The following is a 14,073-nucleotide window of genomic DNA, read 5'->3' as shown; positions in this document are numbered from 1 at the left end:
CAGTCAGAGAGGGGTTTCTGCTGACAGTGACTAATGATGCTTGTGAAGGCAGATCAGGCTGATGGGACTTCAGCCAGGGATGGTAGAAGATGTGAGATTTGATCAGACGCTGAGGGGGGATTCTGGTTGGACTGACTTTGCAAGATTTTTGCTATAACTGGGCAACATAAGGATGGCGCGGAAGCTAGAGGGCTTGTTGAGAAGCTCCTTAGAGGAGTCTGAAGTCTGGTCAAGGAGAGAATCTTTGTCCCCAGCCTCTTGGGCCTCCCCTGTCTACAGTTCAGACACTCCCTGCCTATTCCTTGCAGGGACCTGGACTTGGTCCAGCCTTGCCTGGAGGGTGCTTCTGTCATCTGTCTGCACCCAGGCCAGTAGAGGGCTGTCTTCTCCACCTTTCTGCCCCCTGACATCCCCAGTCCCAGTGACCACCCACTCCTACCATGCCCTGCAGCTGCCTGGCCTGAAGATTGTGATGGACTTGGAAGTGGAATGACATAGGCAGGAAGAAGGGTCTCCCTCTGGAAGGACAATGGAGGAGTGGTGGTGTCTCCAAGTGGTGTTGGGGATCATAGCACCAGAATCCCAAGAGGATCCGCTTCCTGCTGAACAATTTCCATTCCCATAGCTTAATTCTGTCACTTTGTCACTATCCACCTAGGTTACCTCAATAGTCTTTGGATGGCTTCCTACCACTTCCCCATCCATGATGGCAAATCATGACCCTCCCCTACCTGCTACCTTGGAGTCCCCAGGAAATGCTTCAAGCTTGTACCTGAAGTCCTTGCTCAGGCCAAGTGTCCCCTACCCTATTATGTCCCAGTCTCTGGCCATCTTTCAGGCTTGGCTACCTGTCCCATGAAGGAGTATGGACCCTCACCTCTGCTATCAATTCCTGGCCCATGGCTCTCGGGCCATACCTCAGTCAGGATTCTGGCACCCAGACTCGACATCCTGCATCCCTCACTGCTATGCCCTCACCCCCACCCTAGAACAGTGGGTGACACCACACAGGAGCTCAAGCTGAGGCTGGAGGGGCAGCTGCTTCCCTCCTGCCCTAGCTCACCTCTGCACCCCTCCCTGTGTCCTCTGGGGAGGGAAAGGTGCCACAGCCAGTGTGGGCATCTGTTTTCCTTGTTTCTGCTTTCTCCTGCTCTCGTGAGGTGCACAGGTCTGGGCAGGCCTTGTCCCCAGGCAGACTGCCAACTCCCTCTCCTCCAGCTCCATAAACAGCTGGTAGCAGGTGGACATGAGCCCATCGCCCTCCTTTCTTCCTCCCCAGAAGGTGCATTGTGCCCTTTCAGTTTTCCATGGGTGGTACTAGTTCCCTTCCCTTCCTTATGTTTTTAGCTCACTGGGTGCCCAGGAGGGAGGCAGGTGATCGGAGGCCTTGGGCAGATCTACATTCGTGCCCATCATGTCAAAAAGAGGCATTCAGTTCCACCCCAGTCCTCAATCATCCACTGTAGGGAATACTATAATGCCTCGTCTACTTTACAATTGTCATCAAAACACTCTATTCACTGCCAGGCAGGTTCTTACCTTTGAGTTCCGAGGACTCCATGGTAAATTCAGATGCCCTGAATCCCATTCTTGAGCATGGGGGCAGGGCCTGAGCCGAGTCTGGACTGATGTGCTTAATCGCCACACACTATCCTGGAGCACAATGAGCACTTTTGCTCTTGCAGGTCCCCTCCCTGATGATACCCACCCCACCATCGACTTTCCCATTTTTCTTCCCACTTTCTTCAGCTCTGCTGCTCCACAGGGGGCTGATGTATCTTTCTGCACATGATTCTTAAGAGTGGGGTGAGTCACATAGCTCCCATCTGAAGGCCTCTGCCTACCCTTCTCCCACCCACTTGGCTTGCAGACCTGAGAACCCCAGGAGTGAGCACAGGGCCTGGCATATGGTAGATGTGCCAGGCATGTGGGCTGTGTGTAAAACTGTCTTCATGGAAGTGGGCACAGTTGTGCATGCCTATGATCCAGTGACTCAGGAGGCTGAGGCAGGAGGTTGCAGTTTTGAGGCCAGCCTCGGCAAATTACTAAGACCCTGTCTCAAAAAAAAAAAAAAAGTACTCGTGGAGACAGAGCACACCCCCCACCCACACATGTGAACATGTCCTAAAAAGTGTGAGTCTGTAAGCTGGGAGTCCAGGGATAAGGTTTCAGACCTCGGTGGGAAGGAGGAAGGGGTACAGTCTTGGACTCCGAGAACCCACATGAAGAGGCAGCCAGAAGCCCCAGTGGGCAAGACTTGCCTGGGACTGAGATTCTGAGCAGCAGGGTCACTGTGCGTTCAGAAGCATCAAAGCTGCACAAGAGCCTCGAGAAGACACTGTGGAGTAAACGGGGGGGGGGGGGGGGAGGGAGGGGCTAAGGCTAGAACCTGGGTCTCCCATGAAGAAAGGATAGATGGCCTGGCAGGGTTATGCACAGGGTCAGTTCCTGTAGGCACCTGGTGCCAGAAGGCTCAGGGCCCATTGACTTCAGGACATGGGTGACCCAAGCATGGCCCACTTGGGACAGCTGAGCATTGCCCTAGATAGGTGTAAAGACTTTGGGATGAAGGGAGCCAATCTGAGGCTCACTAGCATCTGATACAGACCCAGGGATTATAGACCTGATACGAGGGGCCCAGTGGGGCTGAAGGAGGGAGGAGGGATGACTTTTACTTATTTTGACCGTAAAAACACTGATCCCAGGTCTTTTACTAAGCAGTTGATGTTTAATTCTCCCAAAATGTTGGGTGGCCCACCAGAGCACTCTTTGCTCTGGAAGTCACAAGTGTAGAGCAAGGAACATGGATGGTAAGCCTAACTTTGGTCTGGGATATGCTGAGTTTGATGGACAGTGGGGCCTTTGCCTGTCTTCATCCCTCAGTGTCATGAGTTAAGTGAGTTTTGGAGATTCTGCCTATCCAGGTGATACCACTGGTTATTGGTGATGAGTTCTGCTCCCTCCATGTTTAAGTTTGAACAGTAGAGGAGCATGCCGAGACAAGCATATAAGCTGGGTTTATTTCAAAAGGGGTTGTTGGATGTGTGGGAGACTCCCTGCTGAAGTTAAGTTTCCCTCTCGAGAGGACATCATGGAATCCCTTACCCTTCCCCCTCCTCTCCGAAGAGCGCCAAGCCAAAAAGTGCCAAATTCAAAACTTTTCTCTACCAATCCCCGCAGGACACAGTGTCCTCTCACTGTTCCTGAGTCACCCTGCCAATCAGCACCTGCCACATCACCTATGCAACCCTTCTTAAGCCGAAGCTTGCAAGCTCACGCTCTCTGCCCTCCTCTTCTCCTCTCTCTGCCTCTCCTTTTCTTCCCCTTTGGGCAGCCCCCCAATAAAATCTCTTGGTTGAATCTCCATCTGGGGTGAGTCACTCACCTTTCATTGGTGCCCTTACTTGGATGGGACTCCTCTGCTTTTAAGCAGGACCTCCATCCCGCCAGAGATCACCACCTAAGCGGAGACCAACCTGTGCCCATCTTCTTGATCGCCTCCTTGACATCCACCATTGGCCTACAAATTGGTGAGTCCCCCTCTCCGGACACCTAAACCTGCTGAGGCTCGGTAACAGGGAACTGGCCGTTGATCGTCCTGCAGCCCCTGTGGTGTCTTGTGGGGAGGAATACACCCCACCCAGACCTTCATGGTCGCAGTGGTCCTCTTGGAGTCCTCCCCTTCCAACAGGCTTCGGCCTGCTTGAGAACTGGCAAACCCCCTCCCCTCCTCGAGCTTAGGTCTCCTTCTCCCCACCCTTGGTCTGAAAGCCTGGTGCCAGGTGGCCCATAGCCCCCATGGCCCTCCGGGAGGGCCCCTCACCAGAGGATTGCGGTGACGACCGTATCCTCAGCCTGAGGTCTCGGTCTGATATTTGGCTCAAGTGGGACGTCTCTCTAGTCAACATATTGCACCCTTCCTCATAGCCCCAAGGGGGGCACCTCCTCCCTGCCGGCCAACTCCCCTCTCAAATGCCTCCTCAGCAATTTGGACACCCTCAGCCTAATCCCGGAGATCAATCCCAAGAAATTGATAAAATTCTCTACTCAGGATTGGCCCAATTATCCCTTAGATAACCAAAACCATTGGCCCCCTTATGGGTCCTTAGACCCTGCCATTTTGTGGGATCTCTATAATTATTGTGTGTGATCGGAAAAATGGGCAGAGATTTTTATATATTCAGGCTCTCTTCCTCCTTCGCTCAAATCCATCTCTCTGTACCTCTTGCAACCCAAAGCATGTTCTCTTGGCCTATAAACCCTCCTCTCTTTCTGCCTCCTCATCCATGGATTTCGATCCAGCCAACAAGCCATTGCCATTAACGTCACTCAAACCCCTCCCCTCCTCCTCTTCCCTAGTCAGCACCAGTCCTCACCCCTTCGGCTCCTCCTTCTTTAGGCCCTGCCCCACTTCCCTCTTCAGTCCTCCCTCACTGATTCCCCAATTATGGCTTCTTTGAGAGAGGTTGCTGGGGCAGAAGGGATTGTTAGGGTCCACGTGCCCTTCTCCATAGCAGACCTTTCACAGATTGAAAAAACACTTGGGTTCCTACACCACCAACTCTGCCTCATACATAAAGGAGTTTCAGTGCTTACTCCAAGCCTACAGTCTCACTTTTCATGTCATTTACATGATCCTGGCCAATACCCTTCTCCCAGGGGAACACAGGCAGGTCTGGGAACAAGCCTGTAATTATGCTGATGAGGTCCATCAAACCACCCTGGCCCACCCACTAGATGCCCAGGCAGTTCCTGACCAGGACTCTAATTGGGACTACAACACCACCTCAAGATTAGCCCTGAGGGACCAACTTTCCACCTGCCTAGTGGCTCAGATGGGTGGCTCAGAAGGTGGTAAATTTTGAAGAAATCATTCAGGACAAAATCAAGAACCCTTCTACCTTCCTAGATAGACTGACTAAGGCTCTCCAGCAATATACTAATTTAGACCCTGAAACCCCTAATGGGGGACAGCTCCTAATGACCTACTTCTTTTCCCAGAGCTACCCCGACATTTGGGCAAAACTTAAAAAACTGGAATGGGGACCCTTGACCCCTCAGACTGAAGTCCTGGCCACAGCCTTTAAGGTGTACCACGACCGGGATGAGAAGGCCAGAAAGCAAAACTCCCAGATGCTGGCACAGGCTCTGCAGGGACCTACCCCACAGACCCCTTCATTTTTGGCCAAACGCCCACCACCCAAGATGGCCCCTGGGCCCCGTTTTAAGTGTGGGAACAGAGAGACACTGGGCACAAGAGTGCCCAAATCCCAGGCTGCCTACGCATCCATGCCTAAATGCCAATTAAGGGGTCATTGGGCCATGGACTGTTCCGGCCCCCAAGGGGAACCAGATAAGCCCCAAGCCCAGACCTGGATCTTTTGGGGCTGGCCATGGACAACTGAAGGGGCCTTGGGACTCCCTCCACGACGACCACCATCACCTTTCAGGAGCCCAGAGTCACTATTATGGTGGATGGACGCCTGATTAACTTTCCTTTTAGACACAGGGGCCATTTATTCAGACTTGAGGGAGTTTTGGGGACCCACTGTACCATTCTTTTTCCCCATTGTTGGGGTAGGGGGACAAACAATCCTTCCCCTTAAAACCCCCATGCTCTCCTGTAGGTTTTACTACCATCCTTTCTTCCACCAGTTTTTGGTAATGTCCCAATGCCCCACCCCCCTACTGGGAAGGGACATCTCAGCCAAATTCCATGCCTCCATCACACTCCATCCCAGCCTTTCTTTTATCCCCGCCCTTGCAGAAGCAGCCCACATGTCCATAGGCTCCCCTCCTTCGCTCCCTCCAGAGGTAAACCCTCAAGTTTGGGATACTTCCACCCCCTCTCTGGCTCACTGTGTTCCTGTCAGAATTCATCTTAAGGACCCTCAGCATTTCCCTTGTCAACCTCAATAACCTCTTGCAACTAGCAGTCTTCGGGGCCTACAGCCCATTATTAAGGACTTATAGTGCAAGGGCCTAATAAGACCTACCCACTCCCCTTACAACACTCCATTTTTGGCTGTAAAGAAAACTAATGGACAGTACCGCCTTGCACAAGACCTGTGAATCATCAACCAGGCAGTTAGACCCATCACCCTCTGGTGCCAACCCCCTACCCATCTTCTCTTCCATTCCTTACTCTTCTTCCTACTTCTTAGTCATCAGCCTAAAGGATGCTTTCTTCACCTTTCCCCTTGCTCAGGATTCTCAGGACATCTTTGCCTTCACCTGAACCAACCCTAAGACACATCATTCCCAGCAGCTTACCTGGACAGTCCTCCCTCAAGGTTTCAGAGATAGTCCACATATCTTTGGCAAAGCCCTGGCACAAGACCTTTGGGGTCTTACTCTTCCCCACTCCACCCTTCTGCAGTATGTGGATGACTTACTCCTCTACAGTCCTTCCCTACCTGTCTCCAAGAACAACACTGTCTCCCTCCTTAATTTCTTCTCCAAAAAGGGTTACTGAGTCTCTCCTCAAAAGGTCCAGCTCTCTCTACTAGCAGTTACCTACTTAGGACTCCAAGTGTCTCAGGGAAAAAAGGCCATCACCCTGGACCGGGAACAGTTAATTCGAAATTTGCCCGCCCCACTCACCAAGGAAGATATTCTCCCTTTCCTGGGGCTGGGGGGATACTTCTGAGCCTGGATCCCCAATTTTTCTCTTGTAGCTGCTCCATTATACAATATAGCCAAGGAAAAATCATTGGCAACCACCCCTAAGGCCATCCAAGTCCCATTCCACAAACTTCCGCAGGCTTCCTCGAGCCCCCCCCCCCCCCCCCCCCGCCCCCACACCCCACTTACCTGATATGCATAGACCCTTTGTTCTATATGACCATGAAAACAAGGGCCTAGCCCTAGGGGTGCTAGGCCAGCAACAGAGACCAACGTTTGCTCCAGTAGCCTACCTATCCAAACTGAACCCTATGGCTTGGGGATGGGCCCCCTGTCTCAGAGCTCTGGCAGCCACCTATGTCCTAATCCAGAAGGACAAAAAAACTTACTTTCGGAGGGGAAATCATCATCTCTTCACCCCACCACTTGAAGGAATTATTGACCTATAAGGGCTTAAAAACTCTTCCCCCTTGCCGTGTTCTCTCTCTTGGTATCTTTTATACATGACCCTACCATTTCTTTCCAGGCTTGCTCGTCTTTACACCCCATGTATCTCCTCCCTGACTCTATGGACCCACCACTCCATCAGTGGACTGAGTCCATGGAGAACCTTCTCCCATGCCCCTCCCACATTAAGGAGGAAACACTAACAAATCCCACCCACACCTGATTCATGGATGGAAGTTCTTTCCTAACAGAGAATGGCAGGCAGGTAGGATATGCCATCGTCTCCCTCTCAGAGGTCATAGAAGCCAAACCTCTACCACCCCACATGACTAACCAGCAGGCAGAACTCATGGCGGTCACCCGTGCCTTTCAACTAGTCGCAAATTGTTCCCTCACTCTTTATACTGATTCCAAGTATGTCTTTCATATGCTCCTTTCACATTCAGCCATATGGAAAGAGAGGGGACTATTGACCACCAAAGGCACCTCCATAACCAGTTCAAGATTCACCATTGATCTTCTCAGGGCATCTACGCTTCCTTCAGAGATTGGGATTGTTCATTGTTGATCCCGTCAGTCTGACTCCTTCCTCATCACTATGGGTAATTCTAAAGCGGACCAAGCTGCCCGGAAGGCAGCCATGTTACCATGCCCCACTATTGCTGTCATAACTTCAAGCACCCCCCACCCCATCCCCATCTAAACAGGACCTCTTCACCTACTTACATTCTCTGTTCCATACTAGCCCTCAGAACCTCAAGCTCTCCCTACAGACGTTCTTCCCACTCACCTTGGAAGATGCTAGCTTCATCCACGATCTCACCACTAAATGCACCATTTGTCAAAGAACCAATCCTAATACCCCTCTAGAGACAGGCTCCTTTCCCACCCACCAGGCTTGAGGACAATTTCTAGGAGCCAACTGACAATTGGATTTCACACACATGTCAAGAGGTATCTCTATCTCCTTGTCCTTGTAGATACCTTCTCAGGATGGGTGGAAGCTTTTCCTTCCACCAACAAAAGGGCATCCACGGTCACCTGTTTTGCTCTCGGATATCACCCCAATATTTGGGGTCCTTACTCCTTGCAATCAGATAATGGCCCCGGGTTTACCTCTCAAATCACACAACACATTGCTGGGGCTCTCCATATTCCCTGGGATCTACACATCCCTATCATCCCACCTCTTCAGGCAAGGTAGAACGTGTTAACCGCACCCTAAAGGAGGCCCTCACCAAGCTCTCCCTTGAACTACATCTCGACTGGGTCAAACTTTGCCCAGTCGCCCTGTTTCACCTTTGGGCGCTCCTCAAAAGCCCAACTTAAACATCTCCTTTTGAGGTGATGTATGGATGCCCATCCTACCACCTGGGGTGACTCCTTCACCCTGCATTCTTCCAGAACATCTCAGTCATCCTCTTCTTAGTTTTATCCAAACCCAGATTTGGAAACACCAGGAAACTCTATTACCTGATCCCTCCAGGTCACATGTCTCTTTCCCCTTAACCCCAGGTGACTGGGTATGTTTCTCTCCTCCTTCTGGTGACATGCCTACCCTGACACCTAAATGGAAGGGCCCCCTGGGGGTTATCTTGTGCATTCCCACCGCTGCCTGCCTACAGGAGTCCCCAGGCAAACTGACTTCATGGATTCACATTTCCAGGCTGAAACCGGCCCCACCTCCGACCGAGGTAGCCCAGGCTGACCGTCCACCACTGTCCTCCCACAAATACATCTGCTCCACCACATCTGAGAATCTTTTAAAGCTACACATCTCATGCCTGAGGGTTCATTTCCCCGTTCCCGAGGAGGACCTTCCTCAACCTGAGAAACCCTCACAACAACATGCCTCACTCCAGTTCCACCCTTCTCTTTGCCACTCTCCTGGCATCCACTTCCCTCACACCTACTTCATCTGCTTCGTCAGACATTCCAGATTGCTCCAATAATTGGGATTTTCTTGTTTTGTGCCTTTCTTGTTTTGTGTATTATAAATTCCTGCAGAATCAAATAGGCAAAATATCTAATCAGACCTTTAACCAGCCTCTTCTCAGGGATTACCAGCTACTTGCTACCTCGGCGGACACCTATCCCTTATGTGAAGGCCTCACCAACGGCTGACAGAACTTCACCATCGTGGACATGGAGCTACAAAACGTAACTCGACTGGGGAACCTCACTAGCCTGTCAACCAAGGGTTTCTAGGCCCATTCGCTCTTGTATGCCTCCTCCTGACCGCTGGTCTTTTCTCAGCCAGTCCCTCTCATTGGACTTCTGGCCCGAAGCTAATGTGGTGTTTTCTCTCCCCTCTTCTTCTCCTTGCCTTCGGGTATCTTTGGTGTTTTTAGGCTCATCATGTGGCGCACCTAGTTCGTGGAGGCCCTCCGACAGGACAGCTGGCTGATTCCCCCCATTTGCAGGGACAAGGATTGGATCGAGACTATCTATGACCTAAGGCTTCGAGGAACTTTCATCAATTTCAGCCCCAAGGAAATTCACATTTTCAGTGCCCTGGCCTTTACAGCTATGCTTCTCTTGTCCCCACACCCTGACCATCCCTCCCTTCCTTCACATTGTCCCTCTCCAGCAGGAAGTAGCCAGAGGACCTCATCGCCCTACTCCCAACACAAAAACAAAAAGGGAGGAATGTTGGGTGTGTGGGAGACTCCCTGCTGAAGTTTCCGTCTCAAGAGAACATCACCCCTCCCCCTCCTCTCCGAAGGGGGCCAAGCCAAAGAGCACCAAATTCAAAAGTTTTCTCGACCAATCCCTGCAGGACATAGTGTCTGCTTACTGTTCCTGAGTCACCCTGCCAATCAGCACCCGCCACATCACCTATGCAACCCTTCTTAAACAGAAGCTTGCAAGCTCAAGCTCTCTGCCCTCCTCTTCTCCTCTCTCTGCCTCTCCTTTTCTTCCCCTTCAGGCAGCACCCTTCCCCAATAAAATCTCTTGGTTGAATCTCCATCTCGGCTGAGTCACTCACCTTTCAGGGGTAAAGCAGACTTCCCCCAGGAGGGAGAAGGGGGCCATAGCTGGTATCCTGGTATCCCCAGAAGCAAGGGTGTTTTGCCTTTTTATATGCCCTGGGCTTCCTTTGTTCTCCTGCTCTCTTCCTCTTATCTCTGGCCTTGCTGAATACATGGCTGGGCCCAGGAGATGCTCAGTGGGATGGCCAAAAGGTGAGAAGTAGGTGGATGGGGGAAGGGCCAGATGGAGCACCCCAGGACACATTAATCAACCACTGTATGGGAGGGGCAATTCCTGGGACAGGTTACCTTAGCAACAGGTTGGAGCAGGGGCAAGTTCTTTTTTTTTTTAACATTTATTCCTTAGGTGTAGATGGACACAACACAATGCCTTTATTTTTATGTGGTGCTGAGGATGGAACCCTGGTCCCCCGGTGCTAGGCAAGCGCTCCACCGAGCCACAATCCCAGCCTGGGGCAGGTTCTTAATAAGGGTGGAGGAAAGGCTCTGAAGGAATCAACATTTCAATCCCTCAGGGGCCAGTCTCCAACTTCCAAGACTCAAACTGGCCTCCTTGAACTGACCTGACTGCCTGTCTAATTCTGGCTTCACTGGCAGCACATGAAAATGAGGCACTTTTCCTGATCATTTGTAATTTCCAGTGTGTAGACTACTGGTCAATCTACAAACTGACTTGAGAGAGACACTCCCACCGGAGTGATGGAAAAGAAGTCTCCCGCGTCTGAGAAAAACTGTTCATTTTCCTAAGGACGTCTCCCTAAACTTGAGCTGCATTACGGTCCAGAAAACTGTCTCTCATCACCCTCCTTTGCCAAAGTTATTTCTGGCCTTCTTTGGCAAAGTGCTAGGGTCCCAGTTTGCCCTATGTTTGAGAACTTTGGAGGATTCAGACTTAAGGGCATTACTGCTTTCCATCCTTCCAATATAACTTCTGATTATGATAAAAGAAAAAATTATATATGTCTTCACCTTTTGTGTCTATTTGTTGTCCTGTAGACTAAAGGAATCTCTGGAAGGTAAGCGGGAGATCTACTGATTGTTAAGTGCATAACAAATACCCTTTTCCTGGTGGAGTTTATGGAAGGGGTTGGTTAAAATAGAGCACCTACCTCTTGTAGCATTAAAAAACAAAAACATTGAGTTCATCTGAGGACAGGAACAGTCATGCGAGATTTTAAATAGGCTTGTGAAGGCTAACTATGTGAACAAAGGGAATCTGGGTACTTTTTACTAATCGTCCCATGCCTTTATTTCAGTCCTACAATCTGAATGGCTAATGTCTGATCCAGGAGGCACCCTGGAGGAACAGGTGCAGGGGTGGAGTGCACGAGTGTTGTGCGGCTTATACAAAGGCGAGTTGTTATTAGCCTTTCCTCTCAGTGACTCTTATCAACCAGTCACCCTGGATACTTAGGGCGATAGGAGTGGGGTCGGAGAAGGAACATTTGAATTTCACCCAAGAGTGGCCCAGGCTAGAATTTTGCAGTCGCTCCTGTCCTTTTATCCATCTCCGAGCATCCAAGGGTAGACCGGATCTAGAGATGCTGTGTACTTATGCCAATCGCTCTCAGGCCTGGGCAGAAAAGTAGGAAGTGGCTTTGGCAGGACCCAACATGCCTGCTCTGCACAGAACAGGTGATTGGGAGCCGCCTAGGTCAGGAAACCTTACACCCAAGTCTTGAAGAGTGGCAGCTGTACTAACTGCATTTAAGTAGCCAACAGGTACCCACTAGCATCCTCCAGAAAGAAAGAGATGCACCTCAAACAGATGTAGGGTGCATGGAGAGGAGCTTACCTTGGTGTAGATCTTGGTGTGACCTCCAAATATGATACTGCCAGTCACCAGTGATGAGTTCTCCTCTCTCACATGTTAAAAGTTTAAACATTAGAGAAGCACACCAAGGCAAGCATATAAAGCAGGGCTTATTTCAAAAGGGGTAACACAGTCTTCTCCTGGGAGGGAGAAGGGGGCCATAGCTGGTATCCTGGTATCCTAAGAAGTGAGACATTCTGCTTTTCTTTTTTTTTTTTTTTTTACATATCATAGGCTTCCTTGGTTCTCCTACTCTCTTCCCCTTATCTCTCCTTCCTGAGTACATATGACTGGGCCCAGGAGATGCTTGGTGGGATGGCCAAAAGGTGAGCCCAAAAGGTGAGAAGCAGATGGACTGGGGAAGGGCCAGATGGAGCACCCCAGGACACATTAATTAACAACTTTATAACTCCCTGTAGGGAGGGGCAATTCCTGGGACAGGTTACCTTAGCAATAGGTTGGAGTAGGGGCAGATTACCTTGATAAGGCCTATCTGCCTGTCTAATTCTGGCTTCAAGAGATAGGAGGAATAAGGGAAGACCCTCAGAGAGCAGGATGAAATGCAAGGTCCAAGGGCCTGTGGAGTGGGGGAGTCTGGTAGACTCTGCCTTTGAAAATCTCTGCGAAGAAGGGCAGGGGAGAAATTGAGTCTTAAGTAAGGATCAGGTCAGGACTGACCAAGGTGAGAACTGACAGAAGCTGGAGGGATGTGGGCTCTTGCCCAACAGGGTGGAAGGTTCCAAGGCAGGAATTCAGCGATGGATTCTCTAACTGCCTTCCCCTCATTTGTTCTCTACTCTGCTCTGGAACCTGAAGACTGAACTCTGAGGGCTGTGTCCCCTAGCCATAGGGCAGCACTGGCAGGTGACAGGGTGCAAGAGGTAGGACTGGGCTTTCTCCTTGCCCAATCCCCCAACGTCCCTCAATAGTCACAACTGCTACCTGGTGACCCCATGTCCACACCTCCAGTTCTCCCCTGACTCAACAACATCCTACTCTATCCTCTCCTTCAAGCATAAGGGTGGCAAAGGCTGCCAGACTGTGGTGCCTTCATATTCCATTGCTTCCTTTTACCTGGTGATGCCACTGCTCTTGGTTAATTGTTAATTATCCTACTTCCCCTTGTTTGGAACTCTCCTGGGGTGAAGGTTGCTTCCTCTTGAACTTGACAAGTCAGGTAGGGTGGGGAAAGGGTTTAAGCCGGCAGTACAGGTTCAAAAGCTTAGATACCCATAAGACCAGATAGAGGGTGCCACCTGGAGAAAGGTGGTGGGGAATGGTGGGTGCCAAGAATGGCGGTGCCCAGCAAAGTATAGGCCCTATATTGCCTGAACTTGGGAGTTTTCTCTTTGTTGTTTTTTTGGTACCAGGGATTGAACTGAGCCACATCCCCAGCCCTATTTTGTATTTTATTTAGAGACAGGGTCTCAATGTGTTGCTTAGCACCTTGCCATTGCTGAAGCTGGCTTTGAACTCACAATCCTCCTGCCTCAGCTTCCCCAGCCGCTGGGATTACAGGTGTGTGCCACAGCCCAGCCACTTTGTTTGTAAAATGGAAGTCAATTATAAATTGTTAATTGTTAATTTAAAAACATCATGAGCCAAGTAGTCACAGCAAGGAATCAGATTCAGTTGGAAAGTGGCCAGGTATGCTCTGGGAAGGGCAGGGCTTTGGGGCTGCTACACTCCTCCCTTTCTGAGAGAGGTCTGAATGCTTCTCAAGTTCCAGAAGCTCACCAGCCAGGGGCTGAGGTTCTCGAGTGGACATAAATTATGTCAGGCAGGAGTGAAGCTCCTCTGTTCCCCAGCGGTTGCTGCCCTGCCTCGAGGGTCCAAGGCGGGGCTCATCACCGAATGTACTAAGAATATTGGTACACGGGAGCGGGGAAAGGAGATTAGTCCACACCATTCCAGGCTGAAAAGAGCCCCTAATCTCTGTAGGAGCCAGAGCTCACCATCAGACTCCAGCTCTGAGGCAGGTTTTGGGATGGAGTGAAATGCTTGCTGAATCCAGGTTTTGGGATCCCCACACCTATTATGACTTCGGCCTCCTCGTGGGCTGCCCTCTATTTCCCATGGTCCTGACCACATGTTCCTTCAAGTGTAGCCTCCGCAACCCCAGGAGCTTCCTGCATACTGATGCCACGATTCATTGGACCCTTTAGTCCCTGACCCACAGCCCCTCACACTGACACT

This window comes from Marmota flaviventris, chromosome 19, assembly GCF_047511675.1.
Source record: "Marmota flaviventris isolate mMarFla1 chromosome 19, mMarFla1.hap1, whole genome shotgun sequence".
NCBI classification, from domain to species: domain Eukaryota; kingdom Metazoa; phylum Chordata; class Mammalia; order Rodentia; family Sciuridae; genus Marmota; species Marmota flaviventris.
The sequence above is the reverse complement of the archived record's forward strand: the minus strand, read 5'-3'. Positions refer to the sequence as shown.